The sequence below is a fragment of the Eublepharis macularius genome, chromosome 7 (assembly GCF_028583425.1).
Source record: "Eublepharis macularius isolate TG4126 chromosome 7, MPM_Emac_v1.0, whole genome shotgun sequence".
Classification (NCBI taxonomy): domain Eukaryota; kingdom Metazoa; phylum Chordata; class Lepidosauria; order Squamata; family Eublepharidae; genus Eublepharis; species Eublepharis macularius.
In genome coordinates this window covers 44,498,793-44,507,671 of record NC_072796.1, presented here as the reverse complement: position 1 = coordinate 44,507,671, position 8,879 = coordinate 44,498,793, and positions in this window count along the sequence as shown.

The window sequence follows — 8,879 nt, the reverse complement described above, 5'->3', positions numbered from 1 at the left end:
TGCAGTCGCCCCTGCACTCTCGTACTCGGGTTGGACTTCAAGGGTCTCTCATGAAACCCCTTTTGTCTTACATCTACGGGCCCTCTTTCGAGAAACCAGCTGAGGGAAGGGAAAGAGGCTCACAACAAGACAAGTCACACACTCTTTGCACCATTGGCAAAGGACGACATACTAAGGGTCATGTTTTGAGTGCAAGTTCTTTATATAGCTACATTTATATAAATAACAATTTTTTAGAGACCTAAGAATTTGGGAGCCCGGCTGGTTCTGATTAAAGGTCCATCTGCTTCAGCATCCTTTTTCTTTACTGTAGCCAGCTAGATGCTTCCAAGAAACGCACAAAGACAAAGATGCCCTGCCCCCTACGATCCCAGTGAGTGGCATCAGTGGAAGACCACCTTCTTGTCAGGAAAGTTCTGTTTAGCTACCATGGGCAATAGACTTTTATACGCTATCCCCTCCAAATGTGCCCAATCTTCCTTTAAAGCCATATAAAGCACTGTCTCATCTCATATTGTCACAATGAATTTCTTTCAGGGTGGGGCTCTGTCTTGTTCCATATTAAAGGAGCCATATTCCATTCCTGGTATCTCTACTTAATAGATGATGTGAGAAACCTTTGCTTCGACCTCAGAGAGTTGCTGCCTGCCCGACTAGATAATGGTGACTTTGATATAAGCCAATTTCAGGTGTTCATAAATTGTGTTGTGTGACTAAAACATTTTCTATTGCTTGGCCTGAATCTATTGCCAATTCCATTGAATGACTCCAAGTTCCACTATTATGGGAGCAGGGATCACTAGTCGTTTTCTACACCATGCACAGTTGTATAGATTTCTAACATGTCCCTTAGTTATTCTTGTCTAAATGGAACCGCTTCAGCCTTTCCTCCTGGTGATGGTGTTTCAAACCCCTAACCCCTTTTATTACCTTTTCTGCATTGTTCCATGTCTATTTTACTGTTTTTGAGATAAGACCAAAACTGTACACAGTATTCCAAATGTAGCTGCACCAAAGATTTAAATAAATGCATCACAATACAGTGATCTTGCTTTCAATTCTTTTTCTAATAATCCCAACATGGGATTTGCCTTTTGATAAGTATAGAAAAACCCCGTACTGTTGTTAGTGAGGCAGCCAAATATCTCTAGAGTATATTAATAGTCTCAGTACTTGTATAGACTTAGTGCTGATTTTGGTCATGATCCCAGCAAAATTCAGTACTTTTTAATTTCAGCATGAGAAGTAAACAAACTGTATATCTGATTTCAGTGGAAGAAAATTAATGGGACTTTTGGCTGGATTGAGCCCTGAACCTCTATGGACATATTCAAGTGACACGTAAGGCTTAAATAGTAGCCAAACCAGCATCTTGTTTTCCTGTTACATCTATGAAATATTGCCACTAGTTTAATTTTAAAGTATTATATATTAATGCTTAATTTTTAGTACATTTGAAACTTACATGTTAATGTCAGGGAGAACTGCTTGATCCTCTTCTTCAGCATGAAATTTACTCAGTAGTTTTTTCCTGGAATAAAAAGGTGTCCTAAACCCACTCACTATGGGTGCTCTGTATGATAAACTACTTTTTTGCACTTTTTTTGCAGCAGGCCAGATAGTTTTACTACAGGCAGAGCTGCCTAGTTGTGGAGAGAATACAACTGTTGCTTTTGGCAGGTGAAGTGGTTGTTGCTTTAATGTCATTGTTAGATGAGGCTTGGATATGGAAACAGAGCATTTGACAGCAATTATATTTTGAGGTCAGTTTAGTTAATAAACTTCACATTTATCAATATGAAATATTGCCATCAAAAGCAAGAGGAAAATCACACATACTGTTTGTTCATTTCCTGATACATTGCAATTGAAATTGCAGTGAATTGTAAATGCACACTTTAAAAACAATGATTTTTTCATAGCCTAGAAATAACAAGAAATATAAAGTGACTGTAGCTAGAAAATACCTCTTCATGCTGTCACTTCAATAAACTCAGTGTTGCTTTAGATACTTTTCTTTGCTAGAGTTTAGCTCTTTAGAATCTTAATGTGTCATCAGGACATTGTGACTCGGTTTCAAACTACATGTTTTGAAGAGTTCCATGATTCTTTATTATACTTTTTTATCCCAAAGCAGTCTGGACAAACTGTAAGTCAAAGAAGAAGAAAGTCAAACCAAAAGAGGCTTCTTTCTCTGGTAAGTCAAAGAAGAATAAAGGCAAACTAAAAGAGACTTCTTTCTCTGGATCTTTTCCAACTCATAATCTCCCCAAATTATTTTAACTCTCCCTCAGGAAGGCAAATTTATTTATTTAAACTGTGTGTGTGCGTGTATATATTGTTTTTATATCTTAGTATGTTTTTAGCTTTGGTTTTAACTATTTTAATTATGTCGTTTTGGTTGGTTCTAATAATCTTAAAATGTAATATTATTATGTGTTTTTTAATTTGTTAGCTGTCTTAATGGCCCTACGAGGGCAGAAAGGTAGGATATAAGTTTTGTTAAATTCATTAAATAAATAAATCTAACCTGGGGGTTACCACCACAGCAAGCATCAGGGCATATTTTGAATAGCAAAATTACTAGAGAAAACAGCCTCTTTGCACTGCCATTCTGCTTAAAGCTGTTTGAGATTTTAAAAAATGTAGAGGAAAGAATCACAAACTCCATATAATATGTAGTATGGATTTTAGCTAAAAGAAAAAATCCCAGGAAGAATAGTTTGTTTTGAGATGTCCTGTTTTGCTCTGTTTTATTCCATAGTCTTATTCAGAGAGTCAATCATCACATTATTTTCAAATCTTTTTAAAAATCTGTATGCCATATTTCCATCTAACAAACATTAAAGGGGTCTTAGAGTAGCAATGAACAGAAATAAAGAGTGATTAAAACAATAATTAGAACTTTTTTTAAAAATCCAGGAACTATAACCTAAAATAAAACCAGAAAAACTATAGTGCAGATAGCCCATCCAGTTGGGGATCATGTAGCCAGTATGATGCCATCTTAAAGCCACAATGTCACCATGCAACCAGTGGGATTTGGCTAAGGGAGGGGGTCATGAAACCTTTTTTCCGCTGATTTACTTCATATGTACCCAATTTTTCTCCCCAATGATGACCCAAAACAGCTTACATCATTCTCCTCCATTTTATCCTCATAACAATCTGGTAAGGTAGGACTGCTATGCATGAGGATGCCCTCAAAGACACTTCAAAACTGTAGCTGGTGCAAAATACAGCTGCCCATTCTTGTCTGGAGATAGCTGTTGGGGATAGGGTTGCCATGCCCCCTCAACCTCCTGGTGGGGGACAGGGGCCTGGCACTTATCTTTGGAGAGAGGGGGGTGAGTGCGTGCGCGTGCCCCCACAGGCGTGATGACATCACTTCAGGAGTGACGTCATAGCGCGGCCCCTGGGCAGGTCTATTTTCAGGCACTGCGGAGCACTCCTGCACTCCACACCACTGGAAACGGGCCCGTTTTGGCATGGATCAGGCCCGTTTTTGAGGCGCTGCAGAGCGCAGGACTGTTCCTGCACTCCACAGCGGCTCAAAAATGCGCCCGATCCACGCCAAAACGGTCCCGTTTTGGGTGCTGCTGAGTGCAGGAGCCTGCACTCCGCAGCGCCTCAAAACGGTCCCGATCCATGCCAAAACGGGCCTGTTTTGGGGCGCTGTGAAGCGCAGGAGCACTCCTGCGCTCTGCAGCTGCTGAAAACGGGCCCAGTTTGCCATGGATCGGGCCCAGTTTGAGCACTGCAGAGCACAGGAACGCTCCTGCGCTCCACAGTGGCCCCAAAACGGGCCCGATCCCCATGGCTGTGGTGCACTGGAGCACACTGCGCCGCAGGGGAGCATGCAAGGAAGGTGCGTGCCCCCTGCTGCTCAGGTAAGTGGGGGCAGGGTGTGGGATCCCCGCCCTCACCAGGGGTCTGGGATCTCTAGTTGGGGACCATGTTATTCCAATTTTGGGGTTCCTTCACCAGTTGCTGTTTAGTTTCTGGGTTCAGTTCAAGGTGCTGGTGCTTATCTTGGGGTCCACCTCTCCCTGCATGATCCCATATGGCAGCTTCATTCTTCCCAGCAGAATCAGCTTTCAGTATCCCATTCTCCTTGACCAAGGCACATTGGGCAAAAGTCTGGGCATGAGCCTTTTCAGGTGGCTTTTCCGTGTGTCTGGAACAGCTTCCTACAGCAGATCAAGGCACGTCTCCTGCTTGCTGGGCTTTTCAGAAAGGCTGCAAAACAGAGCTGTTCTCAAGAACTTTGGGGGGAGTCTTAGCCTGGGCAGAGGGGGAATACCTGAAAATGGGTGACATAATGTGATTTTAGACTTGGTTCAAGGTTTTGACATCTTGTTATTTTTAATGTTTGTTTTATCCACGCTTTTATGTTGCTGTTAGCCATTTGGGGGGCTTGAGATGCTCAGGAGAAAAGTAGGTATATACATATTTAAAATACAGCACTTTTTTCCAGCAGGAACACGGTGGAACGGAGTTCCGGCACCTCTTGAAAATGGTCACATGGCTGGTGGCCCCACCCATCTGACCATTTTCGCCAAGGGTGATTTAAACTTTAAAAAACTCCCCCCTTGTTCCAGCTGACCCAAAGTGACATCATGTTGTGGTCCTGAGTTCCATCACTGAGTTCCATCACCTCTTTTCCCAGAAAAAAGCCCTGTTAAAATAAATAAATAGTTATTATGCACCTTAGGTTTTCAGATGTTCAAGAGAAAGGCCAGTATATACTCAAGTAGTAAACACATTAAGTATAAACTGGTTCTAAACTATTACTTATCTGAAGAATTATTTGGCCCTAGCCCAGGGGAGCCTGATCTCGTCAGATCTCAGAAGCTAAGCAGTGTCAGCCTTGGTTAGTAATTGGATGGGAGACCTCCAGTGAAGACCAGGGTTACAGAGGCAGGCAATGGCAAACCACCTCTGTTAGTCTCTTGCCCTGAAAATCTTGCCAGAGGTTGCCATAAATCAGCTATGACTTGAGGGCACTCTGCGCTGCTGCCACATATATGGCTGGACTGAACTTTGACTGTTCTTAATTATTGCAAGCTTTCTTTTAGAAAAACCTGCTCTGACAACTTTATTTGCAACCTGGCATACAGAAATTAATCCCATGATCACCTGCTAGATTTGTGTCAAGCTGCTTTTAAGGCATAGGAACAGAACCAGCAAAAAAAATTGTGACTCTGATTTCAGAAGATCAGAAAAACAAATTTTTCTCCAAGAGTTATAGGCCTCTAGCTAGTAATAATTCCTTAATGTGATCAAGCGTCACCTAATTTCTTAGCCTCCTTCAAGCCCCTATTTATGCAAAACCATATATTCAGTGTCATACATAGACTTTCATATATCTTCCCACTGATTTCAATTTGAACATCTCAGTAAGTGCTTGCAATATCAAGCCTAAATGTTTCTTTGATTTATATAAATGCTTATACATCATGATCTTACACATGTTTATTCAAATGTAAGTCCTGTTGATTTCAATGGGATTTGCTCCCACGTAAGTACGTTATGACTGAGGCCTTGAATATAAAATAGCATTAATACATGTTTCAAATTTGTCATAATCCCTAAAGTGAAAAGATTACATTTGAATGTGGAGCAACTTCCATATAAAAACTGATTGGAGGACCTGGTATTGGTCCAAGTAATAAAGGTAATGATTTTAAAAGTCACTGTATTTAATGAACAGTTAATGGACTTGACTTCAAACATTCTGCCTCCTGTTATTACAGTGATCGGCCCTAATATTGATTTTGGTAGAAAGGTTACATGACTTTTCTATTATAGTCTCATTTTCATATGTTTAATACCCTATTCCACATTATTTTTCTTTAGAAACTGTCTTTTAGGATTGATTAATCTGAGGTTTAGGATTCCCCCCTTGTAGAAAATTAGTCAGATACTAGGTTGTTTTTAAAATGAACTGTTTAATGCTTTTTTTCTTAAATAATGTATAACTGATTTTCCTCAGAGTAAATAAAAGTTGGTAATTCATCCTGTTGATATATGAAGAAAAACGAGTTTTCAGACACTCAGGATGAGTTCAGAATGGCATTTCCCCACTCAAATAGATCTTCTACTGAAAATCCCACAATGTGGCACACCCTACATGACCTCAGCCACTTCTATTAAGCATTATGCAACCTGATTTTCATACAGAAACTCTTACACCTCATGGAAGAAAACACACTTAACTGGTCTCAGGTACACACCTTCCTATGACTGGTTCAGATGGAAATGTCACACCTAATGATTGTCCCACCACCACTTTCATTTTCTGACCTGTTTCACATGGCAACACTTCCCTATAGAAGTGATATCGCTGCAGCTGCTAATGCAGCACAGCAGCAGGGCTTCCAAATAGTGGGTTTCCCTGCATTTTTAATGCCCCAGACACTATGGCAGTCATCCCTGCAGTCACACTACAGGGGGCGGGGGGAGCGTTTCAAGGTTGTTGTTTTTTTAAAAAAACTAGTAATATATCATTATATTGCTTGCCAATGGCCAATTTCTTTCTTTTTTTTAAATACCCTAGTTGCAGTCACAGGGACTGGGGCTGGCAAAATCTAAACCTTCCTAACTATACAGCAGCCAGCCCAGCTTTGCTGTGATCTTTCCCAAAACATTGCAGCAAAACAGATTTGAGAAACATTGCAGAAAAGTTGAGGTAAATTTAGATGGTGCACAGAAGCACTAGGGTGCTGTGGAAAGCAGGAATTAAAAACTCACTTCCCAACAGCATCAAATCCAGGCAAAGCACAGTGTGAAAACGGCCAAAGGCAAGCATTAAGACCTGCGTATTTCCTTTAGATTGCAACACTTATAGGTCTTTCTACAGTGGAATAAGTAATTAAAGATATTTTTTAAAAATAGGGTAGCATTTGCTTGAGAATGTAAATGAGACTTGGGAAAGCATTTCTATGTATGGTGCTGCCCTTTGTACTAAAATATATATATTGTGATTTGGTAAGCATACGGCCAAAGCTTCCCTAACAGGATCAGAATAAGGATATATTTAAATAGGTGATTTATATTTGTTATTGACCAATCTTACAGTTTTATGAAGCTACAGCCTGTTTTTTTTAAACTGGTTTGTTTTATTTTTAAAAAATCTGTTTGGTTATGAGTGGAAAAGGTGGAATATAAGTGAACTAAATAAATAACTATACCAACGTAGCCAGGCTTATTTAGATGAGAGCAAAATTTGGCTACCATTGATACAGGCCACAAACATTGGCCTATGATGCCTGTAATATAGCTTCTGCCTTCACCATAACTTCTTGTGATATCACATTGCTCTTGTGACACCTAGGTTGCCTAGTAGTAGATGGTAGGAAAGAGAGACATCCACTATTAGGGCAAATTTTCTGTGACTGGTATAGAAAGAAGAGACAGAAAAGTTTGGTTTTGTCCACTAGGATGGTAGCGTTCCTTCTTTTAAAAAGTTCATGTGAAAACGAAAGGAGCAACTCCTTCCAATAGGATGCCATTGAAGAAGTTGTTCGTGTGTCAACAAATGAGAAAGAAGGAAAGTATCATTTTACCTACCACAAGATCTTCTCTGAACTTGCCATCATTAGTCACTTATCAGAAACTGAATTGCTGTGATAATGACACGGACATAAATAGAGTATTCCTAAAGCTCTCTGCATTTCATTGCAAACTGCATGATGCCTTGAAGGAGCAGCTGCTCTGGTGTGCTTATGAAGATGAAGGAAAAGGTATGTACATTAATTTGGCATACTGTACGTAGGTGGGGAAAGGATTGGCAACATTTTTACTGGACTTGTTCCTGTGCTTTTCATGGCAGCCTACCATGCAACAATTACAGCGAAAAAATTCTTTGCCTTTAATAGCAACCTAAAGTAGCAGAGTAGGGAAGCAGTTTAGACAAACGTACATTGGGATATGAAAACACTTGCTTAAAGGAAAAGGGAGAGATTTTTTAGTGGGAACAAAGTTCTTGATTAGATATGGGCATGATCCAAAAAAAATTAACAATCCAGCTGATCGTGGATTGGTGCCGGCGACGATCCCGAATTAACGATCCTCAACTATCATCTCCCGTTCCCAAGCCGTGGATCGTGGATCGTGGAGGCCAAAGCGGGCCGCGCTGCTATTCCCAGCTATGTGCGAAGGTGGGTGGTTGGCGGCAGCCGCCGGACCTGGCGGGCACGGGGAGGTGGCGACGAGCCACACTCCAAACAGCTGTTTCAGGGGGGCTTCCAGCAGCCCATGTTGGGGCTCTGTTCACCCTCCCTCAGCAACACAGGAGGTCTGTGTTTGGCCATCAGAGCTGCGTATCAGGGTTTGCAGGGATGAGATTGGAGTGCCCATGGCTACAGAACGCCCCCTTCCCCCTCCCTCCTCTGGGTGTCTTCTCCCAACTTGTGACTGCTTTGCTGCTCTGTGGTTTGAAGGAAGCCCTGCTGATCAAGGAAAGCTGGGCTTCCATTCGGGTTTCCAGGGCAACGGAAGGCAAACAGAGCTCAGGCTTTCCTCTGGCTCCATTGCCAGGGGAATAGATTGCTGACGCCTGAGTGTCTGGATCCCCAATCTGAGCCCGAACACAACGATCCAGGCCTCTCCCGATTGCTGGATCATTGGCCGTGGACGTTCACGATCCGCCGGGTCACGATCGCATGATCACCATTATCATGGGGTTTTTTTTATTGTAATGCGGATCGTGCCCATCTCTATTCTTGATATCCAACAATTCTAAAAGGGAACGAACCATGTTTAAGAAAGTCTAGGATAGGGAAAGTATAGCCGCAGACAAAAGACTAATTTGTATCATGCTTAGAAGTATTAACTATTTAGGGCATCTTGCGCCTCTAGTATATGTAGGTGACATT